The sequence below is a fragment of the Notolabrus celidotus genome, chromosome 3 (genome assembly GCF_009762535.1).
Source record: "Notolabrus celidotus isolate fNotCel1 chromosome 3, fNotCel1.pri, whole genome shotgun sequence".
Taxonomy (NCBI): Eukaryota; Metazoa; Chordata; class Actinopteri; order Labriformes; family Labridae; genus Notolabrus; species Notolabrus celidotus.
In genome coordinates, this window is record NC_048274.1 from 30,693,466 (window position 1) to 30,705,906 (window position 12,441).

The 12,441-nt window shown below is 39.9% G+C and overlaps 1 protein-coding gene across 2 annotated transcripts in view; it reads right to left on the reverse strand.

Annotated features, from left to right (window-relative positions):
- The window catches only part of tspan4a (tetraspanin 4a), a 187,280-nt gene that overhangs the window by 132,938 nt on the left and 41,901 nt on the right, over positions 1–12,441 (reverse strand). The window lies entirely within an intron of this gene.

Genomic DNA, 12,441 nt, shown 5'->3' on the forward strand with positions numbered 1-12,441 from the left:
TAAGAGGGTGTGTACACTTATGCAACCACATTAATTTATTTATTTATTTTTTTCTTCCCCCTAAAATATTTATATATTTTTTTCAATTGAATTGTTCATGTTATAGGCCACATTAAAGGTGGAAAAAGTTCTGACATGATTTATCTTGGCCTCATTTTTTTTACATCACAAAACCTGGCATTTTATCAGGGGCTGGAGAAGCCATCCTTCAGTGAATGTGGTGATGCAGAGGTCTGCAGCCAGACTACATCCACACTGTCCAGCCTGGGATTTACTACAAAGTAAAAAAGAAAACCCTTCATTTTTGAGTACAACTCGTACATTTTTTTTTACATAGGATTCTATAAGAAGTCGTCATTGTGTGTGCCAGTTTTAATACAGAACAGCAATGACAGAAGGTGTTTTTTATTAATATCAAACTAAATCAGGATTATGTTACACTGGATTTAAATGACTTTTGCGAACTGAAATATGTTTTAAAAGAAGAGACCAGTTAGAAAGGGCTCTGATGTGAGACATGCTGGCAGCCCTCAAAGGGGCAAAAGCCATGTTAGCAGTATCATTGATTCAGTTTGAAACGTGATTATACACCCTGAAAAATGGGTTTGCAGCCAGATCAGGCCTGTGATAGAACAGGATAGAAAAGAATAAACCATCATGTGGATGGAATAAGTATTTTTGCTCAACGAAGAGCGCACAACAACCTGAATTAAAACAAGACAACATTCAAAAACAAGAGATTAAGAGAGAGCTTAGAGTTTATAGCATCATCATAATCAACCCAATTCATAAATTAAAAAACACAAATTTAAAAGTTGTAAATGTCCTTAAAAAGTTCAGATTAAGATGCATAATTATTTCAGTAACAGCCTTAAGTAAAATAGTAACAGAACATGGGGTCACTGATCTCTCTGCAGACAATTTAGAGCAGAGATAAAGAAAAAACAGTCCCTTGCAAACCCTGGACAGTTATAATTAGATTGATTAGTCATAATCATTGGTAATTTCAAAATGTAATTGTTTAATTGCTTTTAATAAACATTTTGGATGGATTGTGGCGTTGACCTGATGGGAGCAATTCAAACTGTGGATGTACAATTGATGGCACGGCCTGTAGAAAGCCTTTAACGTCACAGGTGACCTGTACAGTACGGCTCACCTGTGATGTTAAAGGCTTTCTTCTTTGTGTTCAGTTCATGCCTGTCACCAAGTGGAGTCTGTGGTTTCCCAATGATCTCACTGGCTGTATTGACCACTCTTGTCATTTTTCCGTTACATTTAACATCCAAGTGCCAGTACCATGTAACCATGTTGACAGACTGGATACTTTCTACCACATTCTTGTACACCATTTCAAGAATCTTTTGACTGACCTCAAAATCATTCCACTTCCTGTGTAGATTGAGCCTCTGCATGCCTGTTTTAAAAACATCATCTGTATTTTCTATTAACTTGAGGTAGCTGTCTATATGAGTTCCTAGATATTTAAAGCAATTAACTTCTTCTACAGGTTGTCCCATGATTGTTAGGGGTTGGCATGAGTCAAGAACATCATGTTATGGAATCTTGGAGTCTAAACTCATCTGTATACACAGAGAATGATAAAGCCGGCTTGACATCAGGTTGAACCCGGTTGCCGACATACTTTTTCCTGCATGTTTTTATGAATTATTAAAACGTATTTCAGCATCACAGAATATAAACAAATAGCCTATAACTTAGCTGCATGCAAGATTAAAACCAAAGTCACTTCATCTGACATTTTTTGAACTACTTCTCTGTTTTTACTTTGATATCTTTTTCTTCATCATCACATGGCTGCATAAAATAAGGTCTCAAGTCCATTTTGTCAGCATTCTAAGTTGTAGTTGGGTTAAAAAGATTATTTTCTGCTAGTTTTAAAAGCTGAAGAGGTCAAAGGTCAGATATTTCCTACTTATCCCAGCATTATAAAAAAACATAAAAATCCCAATGGTATCACACCATGCCAATCCTTTTATACCATAAGAAAACAGAGCTTTTTCCAACTCGCTTTATAAATAGCTCTGGGAGAACAAATGAAGTCATGACTTCTTACTGACAAATGGATGTGGCTGTCTTTTCATAGACATAGAAACATGAAGAAAATTGGATTTCAAAAGCTAAAGAATGCCTCAAGTAGGTCAGTGTTATGGTGATGCCAAAATCTGATGTCTGTAAAAGCTGAAGAGTGGAATCAAAGGGGTTTGAGTATTAAACTGGCATTGACGATAAAGCAAGAGCCGCCTCACTGAGGCCCCACCTAAGCCTCTTTCAGAACCAAGAAAAACCCCGGAGAGTTTATTAAGGCATATTTTCAGCTTGATCTGTCAGAAAATGAACTTGAATGTATTAGAATGTATTCAACTGCAGATATTTACAATTATTTAGCACTAACTTAATATATACCTGGATTATTTACTGCTGTTGTGCGACCAATAAAACTGCTGAAATTTAGACTCAACAATATGTCATCATCCCTGAACATAATGATGATCTCCAAGGAAGAAAACAAGAAGACACCCCTACTGTTTCTCACATTACCAGAAGTTTCCTCACACTCCAGTGTGGGTGTGTGATGCTGTCGCACACAAACATGCCAAACTCAGCAAGTGCAAACTGCAGACCTATTATCTGGACCAGTCATACTGTGCACGTCCTTAGGTCCCGCTGCGAATCGATGGGCCGTTTGGCGGCAAGAGGACGCATGGGGTGTGGCTGACAGATTTCAAATCAGTACAAAGACGATTTCTATTGATCAGGCTAAATCAGCGGAGACAGAGCAAACCCATTCACAACTCTAACAATCTCTGGTTCCTCCACTGGGCTCTGACCTACATTACAACGACAAGTAAACACAACTTCAGAGGACAGATCTTCCACACTCTACGCTCTTCCGTGTATCCATTTTTTTTCTGCCTGTGTCTCGCTTATTGCTTCATGCATTTGATCCCCTCCTCCACCCTCACCCTAACAGACCCCTGCAGTGTGTCAAAGCCATGTTTGTGTTAACAAGCTTAATTAAAGAGAAGCTGGAAATGAGACGTCTTATTTTAGTATTTCATAGCTGTTGGGTGCTTTTCAACAGCTCTGGTGGTTTCCGTGAAGACGATTAGTCTTGTGCATTGTTGCATGTTTTTCTTCAGCTGCCTGCTGCTGCAATTTTATGGTGAAGTCATTGCTGCCACTTTTAGGGAATAATCAGCATTTGTCCTGGAGCAAAAAAATCTGTCTCTCCCTCTTTACCTTTATTTATTTCTTTCTTTTTTATGATGCATTGTCTGGGAAACCGTGATACCCAGGCTGCTCTCTCACACACAGACATTGTTGTGTAAGGTCACAGTGCTGGGCTTACTCACACACTTGCAGTAATGGGTTTTAAAAGTAAAGCACTGTAGACCTGAGTGAGTGAAGAGTCATTGGATTCCACTCTGACTGAGATGTGCTGTCTGCTGTTGACTCTATTAGTACAAGTGTGTGACATAGTATTTGAGGTCGCACTCACAAAAGCGGACCTTGGGAGTCCTATTCATGCAGTGCTTCGAAAGAGGCTCGTTTCCATGACGATCTGCGAGATGATGCACCTTTTAATGACATGAAAGCACAAAATCTGGCTCAAGACCGAGTAAAGGCTTTGTTCTTTATTTTTGATCTTACAGACAGAAACAGACACTAAAAAAATCTGGGTAAAAATGACTGAATAAACATGACTGTATGGACTGTTAGTGTGGCCAGCACTGCATGTGGCACACTGTTTTTACTTGTATTACCTGTACCCTTTTTTAAAGGATATTTCGGCAAGGAGCATTTTCATTATTCAGATGTCAGATCAATCAAATTAAACTATTCAATTCTGGTTGAAAATCAGTCTATAAAAGCAATATTTGCTGCGCTAACACACTGCTGCACCTCTGCAGTATCTGTTTGTTTGTTCAGCTAACTTAGAGAGACTCTGATGCATAATTACTGCTTCTTTTTTTCTTTCCATTTTCTCTTCCCTAGCTATTACCAGAAGCATTGTCTTGGCTGTCAACACTGCAATAACACCTCGTGTAATGTAAACAGAGGTGACAAGTGTCTGCAGCGGGAAGTATAATGTGGATGCTTGGGGACATAAAACTAAGTTTAAACCCAATCAGCTCCTTAAATAAGAGAAAAACAGGATATATTAGTAAATTATAAAGACTGCTGAAAATACTCTCAAAAGAACAATGAAACAATGAGCCTTTTCTTAGAAGTGTTTCAGATACTGTCATAAACAGTAAAAGATACTGCAAACTAAAACATAGCTGACAGGTATGGATTTTAAAAACAAGCCCATTACGTAAGAATTGCTTTAAATTTTAAAACAGTTACAATTTTAAAAAGGTTTTCTGTGGTTAGAATCAATGTCAACCTGATGTCATCCTGCAGAAAAACCTGAGTGACAAGTTTCAGGCCCTCTCAGAGTCCCACCTGAGGGAGGCTGGCAGTAACTTTTCTCCAGCAAAAACTGTCATCTGCTCTTGTTCCCATCATCCCGGCTAGTTCGCTATCTGCAGACCAGCAGCTCTGACCTCAATCATGACGACTGATCTCACAAACCTGTCACAGTTTGACTCCCTGACCTCTCCCAGTCGCCTTGAGAGAAAATGAGTCATTGACACCAACATGAGCAGACAGTTTGTCGCTGCACGTCCTGACATTTCTGACTGCTGTGACATGAGCCTGTCTGCAGACTCAAACCACTTTACTCTATTTTTACACCACTTCCCTCACGAACCAACACTTTGCTGTTTAATTCACTCTACGGAAATATGCCAATGCTATATTGTTAGAATGAAGACATTTCTAGATATATGCATGCCAAGTGGTATTTTGTTGTGCAGTGATGCATTAACACCCACCCAGAGGGAGGTTTGAAATGAGTCTTATGTGCAACAGTGAGCAAAATACTAATTGAATCAGAGTGATGCAAATATGTAGCAAATAAGAAGTGGATGACAGAAAGCTATATTTTTATAAATTCTATAAACCTTCTGCTCCAGCAAATTCAAAATAGGTATAAAAAATAGAAGAGGCTTTTGCAGACTGACTTAAGAACAATCTATTTTCTTACACTTTGAAAGATCACCGTTAGGTTTTGTAGATTTTAATTTCTTTACTGCTTCTTAACTTGTGAGTTTTATCATCTGATAATAGCGTCAGGTTTGTTGGTTTTTGGCAGCATTTTTCAGGTGGAAGCAGATAATTGGGCCTTCCCTGGTTGCACCTGCTACTGACAGACTGATGCAAAACAGTGTCATAACTGGCTTCACTTTCTGTTAATCCATCCCGAGAGATCAATTATGGATCCAGTTACTGGTGTTCCAAAACACAACATCTAAAATTATATTGCCTTATCAGAAGACAATATTTTAGGAGAGGACAAGTTATGCAACAGAAACTGAAATTTCTTCTTCCTGAAGTTAATTGCTGTTTGTTTTTTCTTTCAAAAAGGTTCATGATTGGCGTACTGTACCTGTGTGTCAGCCGTTATATTTCCTTCTAATTCATCCATATTTCCGTCAGGGGCCACAAGATTCAAATGCCCATGAGACTTTGACTTGACTAATCATTTTTAATACTACATGTGATTGCAATTAGCAATCTTTGCTCACCCCCACAGAGTCAAAAACTAGCAGCTAGATTTATTTCAAACCCCCACAGTCTACTCATTAAAATAAAGCTGAGAACCTGTAGACTACTTAACTATGTGTTCTCATGTCATGACATTTAAATAAACTTTCCCCTACACATGATCCTGCTTGTTACCCGGCTACCAGGGGCAGATCCAGGGGGTCGCCATGGCCCCCCTTGAAAACCTGATTTGCCACCCTAGTGGCAACTCCAAAAACCCAAACTTGTCTCTTTGCCTTGTCAGAGGCAGGACTTAAGTTTAAACAATTTTTGGGCTGTGTTGTGACAGACCTCTGGTAGCTGTCTTTGCTTTTTAGAGCAGCACTTTTTTTGTTGCTCTGTTTTTAGTGTTAAATAACATATAATAACATAAATGCATACTATATTTTGGATACTTAACTGTTGATTATGATTTGTACAGATAGAAAAGGTTATTAGATGCTATTCATTCATGTGTGTGTGCGCACATACTTTGTGACACCGCTGCAGAACTTAGGCACCAACTTTTGCCACCCCTGTCAAATAAGTCTGACTCTGCCCCTGCTGGCTACCAACTAAAGATACAAACAAGTTGACACTGAGTGTTTTATGATTTTATTGATTTAAGAAGTTATTTATGCAGCAAAAAAAAAACTCTCATGCCCCCATGGCAACAGTATACTATAGGCGTACTTGCAGGTCAAATTACTGTAATATCGAACTTAACTTCTTCACTTACATTAAAGAATTGACATTGCTCTGCTTTATTTTTTATTAGTTAAGTCAAAACATTAGCATTTTTATGTTAGCATTCTAAGTGGATGCAGAGATAACAGCAGCACCTGTTTAAGGTCTTCTTACCTTAAACTTTAACAGCAGCAGTTTCTTTTCACTCCCCCAGTCCTGTAACTCTGCCAAAGCCCATAACACGTTGTGGTTTGTGGTTGCTTCGTGTCTGTTTTCTTCTGTTTGGTCTCTTTCACTCAGCTCTTTGTTTGTTTGACCATCCCTCTGTAGTTTCTGTTTTTCTCCCCTTGTCTTCTAGTCTCCGCTGATGGCTGCTCAGAAACTGCCAATCTAAAGTTTTGTGCTCTCCGAATACATTAAGAGTAATATTAAATTTATCCTCCACGTTGTTCACTGCTTTGATGTGACGTGTGATCAGGTTTTTTTCCCATGTGCTGTTTTTGCTGTTCAGAATTATTTCCCAATGTCATGCGTTTTTGACCAATCAGAATCAAGTATTTAACACAGCCAGGTGTTAGTAAGACAGTTAGGTAATAATGAATGTTGGGTTGACTTTATGATTATCCAAGCACAGTTTCGGTCTTCTGAATATACAAAGACAAGAATAACATATTTGCAAACCTTTTGTTTTGTCATTGACAAAACCAAACAAAAATATTACCACCACACCAGAGGCTGATCAGAGTTTCTTCTCTCCTATTTCACCAGGTTTAGAAACAAAAAAGCCACTTGACCTTTTCCATCACTATTTGGTTCTCCTCCTCCTTCCCCCTGCTTCCCTCAGGGCTGCACAGCATGACTGATTGGCAGTTTGCTGCCCACCATGGAGGAGCGGCATGATGCCAAGCTGGGAGGAAAAAGTGAGGAGGTCTGCCTTCAATCCTAAACACCAAGGTATCCATTTCACCTGAAAGCAGTTCACTGGGAGATACCTCACACTCAACAAGGCCACACGACTTATCTCTTCCAACTTCATCTAGTTTGGTGTAAATTATCAGCATATTTAAGGTTCAACATTGACAGTGACACTGACACTATTAGTGACCTTATTAAAGCACATGTTATAGATAGATAGATAGATAGATAGATAGATAGATAGATAGATAGATAGATAGATAGATAGACGGATGGATGGATGGACGGACGGACGGACGGACGGACGGACGGACGGACGGACGGACGGACGGACGGACGGACGGACGGATGGATGGATGGATGGATGGTCAGGCTGGAGAGTTTTAGAAGTTTCAGTTTTTTGAAGGAGGATTTCTATGTGACTTATACGGAGCCCCCAAGGTGCAAGGTCAAGAAATGTGTGCACATTATTTGCAAAACCATGCCTGCAGTTTGGAAAAGCATCCATGCACATTGATAACAAATCTGTGGTAACAGATTTATTATTCATCCACACAAATTCCAAAATCTGTGGGAACATATTTGTATTCTGTGCGCTCAGATTTGCAAAAACTGTGCCCAGAAATTCGTACCCAGAGGTTACAAATGCGTACACACAGATTATAAACTATGCACATGATTTGCACTGTGCTTTTTTTTTGTTGACCTGGCACCTGGGGGTGCACTCTGGACACAAAATGAAACTAAACACAAGTTTTTGGGTTGTTTTTTTTTGACTAGTTGTAACTCTGGGTTGTTACTTTGGTTCTACCTGCTGTGAAACCTGCTGTGAAACCTAACCCAACCACAGCTCAGCAACAACACAAACCTTTCAGACGCATTTTAAGCCTGCAGTCATTACGTATTCAAGACAGCTTGTATTGTACATCTGCAGGAGGACATGAATTCTGTCACACTCACCGCCGTCTTCATACACACATAGAATATACACCTAAACAAAATATATGCATGAATTAAAGAGTACATGTCAACAGTGTCACAGTTACTATATGAACCAACAGGATATTAACACTTACAGATTCTGTTTATGAGCTGTCAGTGTGTGCTTGCAACTTGCTGTACATTAAGTGCACTTGGCAGACAAGCTGATGCTGCTTTGATTATTTTCATCATCGATGTTTCTCTTCTGGCGCAGTTGCCATCTTACATACAGTACGTTGTAAAACATGTTTTCAGTGTCAGTGGGTTTAGTCTCTGGTTTTAACTTGTGAAATTCACTTATTTTTAGAATACAACTGTTGTGCTAAGCACTAGTTGCTATGCTGTACTTATTTATTCTCTGCAATTCACGGACATCTTCTGTTATCTCAAGAGTCAGACCCATCCTGGCTTTATTTCTTCACACTCCTGCCTGAAAGTCTGTCATTGGCACTCAGTCATTTCAGCCAAAGCTGTGACAGCCCATGTATACATAACCATCAGCTTCCTCTTTTTTTTCTTCATCGCTGCTGCTGGAAGGAGGCTTCATCATCTCACATGACAGAGAACTTTTAGTTCTTGGTACCAAAAAATGGTCAGTCTGCTGGAGCTCACATCACAGTCTGTTTTTGAAGGAAAACTGTAGCATTCAACACTCCTGTAGCTCTGAATCACATTATTTTCTATTAAACAAACTCAGTAGAAGCCCTGTGAGGCATGTGCCAGCATTCAACAACACTCTTAAAATATTTATAATAAAATAATAATTGTTGGAACACAACTTCAGACCACTTGGGGCCACCATGAATATAATAGGGCTGTGCAGGACTGCAGTATCTAGGTTGAGAAGTTATGTGGCATCTTTAATTTTACTGGATACTTTCTGAAATACAGACACACTACCAAGTCATAAAATTGTGCATCAACTCGCTCTTTAATACACCTGTTGTAGTTTTACTATTGTTGGGAAGAATAAAGTTAATCTGGAGATCAATGTTGGGCAATGACTGATCATTTTTAACAAATTACAATCACTGAGTTAATGCTTTATCAAAGAAACCGTTCGCTGGGGAAAGTAACAGTAAGTAAAACTAGTTACAGTAAGTCTGTTTAGTCCGTCTTGGATCACAGATTGTGGAGCTGGCTGTGATTTACAAACAAGGATTTGTAAATGGAAGGTTTGGATGGAGCGTCTCCTCCTCATCTGCCGAGTTAACTTGAGCTGCACCTGGGTCACCTGTTTGCAGCCCCAGGCTCTCTAACTAGCTTAGTAGTAGTGCATTGTTGGTTTGGTGCTTCGTGAAATTAGAATTACTAGTCTTGGCAGTAGACAAAGTTTTCCCTCCTGCACATGGACTACAACTCACCATTATATTCCTGTCTGTTCACTCGAGGAGGAGAAAATAATGCTGATATTTCCAGGACAGAGAGCTCAGACCAGAATCATCATCAGCCATTGTGCATTGTGCAGATACTCTTTCTCCCAGGATGCTCCTGTGCTGACATATGCCTAACCTCGACCGCTGAGTCGGATGATTAATAGTATGTAGTTGTCAGCTATTTGATATAAAGTACAGAGTCACGAGTCTGTTTGGATTTCTGTAATTTTACCTGCATTATTGGATTTTAAAAGTAACTACATACACTACTAGTTACAGCAAAGAGTTGCATTAGTTTGTTACTTTCTGACATGTAACTCAGCACTGCTGGAGATACTGAACTGCCTGACTCAATTTATCAAGTACTGTCAGAGGTCAACATTGAAAGCTCTGTTGTTGTTTCTTTGAACTGTATCTAAGTTTAAACTTATGGATTTTAACATAGAACTGTATTCATGTTAGTTTTAATATTGTTTTTATTGTTGTGTGAATTAAGATACGGTTTGTATACCAAAAGTGGATGTCGTAGGACATCAACATGGTGTTATTGGTTTTACTGCATTTGGAACACATTTGGACTTACTCTGTCTTTTTCTGGCATTCTTAGTATGGAAGTGTGGATAATGAGTTGCAGCCACTGATACATCTGAAAGTGTCTATCAGTGCTTCTGTATAAAGTACTGGTAAAAAGGCAGAGTCAAGTGCTTCCCTCCTGTAGGAAGCCATCATATGCTGTAAGACTCTGGTGATCTGTTGGGTCATGATCTCCTTCTCTTATAGAGTGTGGTCTGCTGGCTCGGCGTCCTCATTTTGCTCTGGTTGCATCATTGCGGGGGAAATGGGCGAAATAAATGTCAACTTTATAGCCCAGCAACCTTAATGTTGAATGTAGAATCAATACATTTCAAAGTAAAGTAATCTCTGTCCATTACACAGGAATAGGAGAACATTTCCAGCTAACATGAGGTGTGTTCAGAATGGACAATTATGATCTTCTTCATGGTGTTTGCACTGAGGACACTTTTGTCATATTTTTGTGGACCTAAATGTTGGAGAGTCCGCAGTAACCATAACTTAATAAAGAATGTCCCCACCAGACCATTTTGTCATACACAGGTTCCTGTCCATGGGTGCTTTCACACCTGTAGCTTTTCTCCTTTCTTCTGATGATTAAATTAAACACTTGCATTTTGCCTTTTTTTGTTCATGTAATCAGGCTAAAGCACACACCACTGCTGCCTAGTCAAACCATCGGCTGTAAAACATGGACGTAGTCTCCCATTGTTTGTTTGATGATGGCAGTCAAAATTGGAAATGCTGACTCAACCTGTCTTCAGGTTAACCTAACATGAGGCACAGAGGTGGAGTTGAGGCAGGCTGACAGCACCTGGCTAACAATTTGTGCGCCCGCTTGAGTAAGTCAAGTAAGTCATGCCAAAATGATGCCAAACTTGTAACCAACATACCCTATTTAGAATGTGAAGTTATGAAAAACTTCAGCTCTTTTGCTGATGTTGAACTAGATTGAGATTGTGTGTAACATTAGCCTCTCAATGTTTTTATGCTAACTACTCCTCTTGCAAAGGAAGTGTGAATAGTCAAGCAGCTCTTTGTTCCTGTTGCTGGGTTGATTGCATTCTCACTGCAAACAAATCCCTCAAAGGTTTGAATAGAAGCGAGCTGAGACCATCTCTTCTAGGCGATCTTGGCTCGCTTGCTTTGTTCTGCATCATAATGCGATTACTGTGTTCACATATCTGAAAGACCCAGGGCCAAGGGAAACGCTTCCTGTAATGGAACAACTCCAAACGATCAAGGTGTGAATGCACGCTGGGTCTCAGGTTTAGTATAAGGGTACACAAGGTAAGAAACATACACAAAAGACTCAATAAATCAGACCAACCTCTTCTTTTTTGTCTTTGTTGGAAGTCTAATAATGAACTCTTTTAATCCCACCAACATAGTGCCGAGGTTATCGTTCACATTGTTCTGTTAGCACATCATGAAACCATTTTTCGTCTGATTAAGGTAGTGCTATTTTAGCGGAGATCCCCTCCCCACAAACTCTGTCCGAACTCATTGGGCTTGTGGACTCGGGAATCTCACTGATGTAAGTAATCTATATATGAGTGAGCTGTTAATGAGAGCCCCTGCTGTGCTCCTCTTTTCCCTGCAGGATGTGAACCCTCATTTGCTGGGCCAATGTGAATGTGAAAGTACAGCTCAAATCAAACATATTTTGATTGGCCCAGTGTTCCTATAATCTGTGTTGTAGACTGTTGAGTCTCGGGAGCAGCTGTCCCATCTCCTCTGCTGTCGACAGCATATTGAGGTCACGTTCAGCACCATCGAAGTCACCCGCTTAGACGTCTAAATTTTGAATGAGATGTGCAGAAAGTAGGTTTAGATAGACATGAAACAGCTTGTAAATTGCTCCTGAAATGGTGAAGCATTGAGGTCTGACATCAGCTATCAGCTGCTACTGAAACTTTCATCCTCAAAGACAGGCTTTAAATTGGAAGAGCTCCTCTGTTCTTACCTGGAAGATCATAACAGGATTGGCTCCACAGGAGGAGATGGCTCATCGTGGTCATGCGGCCGTTATTTACCCCCAGAGGCAATGCACAGACACACGGCACACACACGGCACACACACGGCACACACACACACACACACACACACACACACACACACACACACACACACACACACACACACACAAACACACACACACACACACACACACACACACACAGTGTGCCCTAATAAGAAACGCCACCACCCTTCTTTGACAGTGGTTTATTGCTGACAGAAGATGTGGAGGTG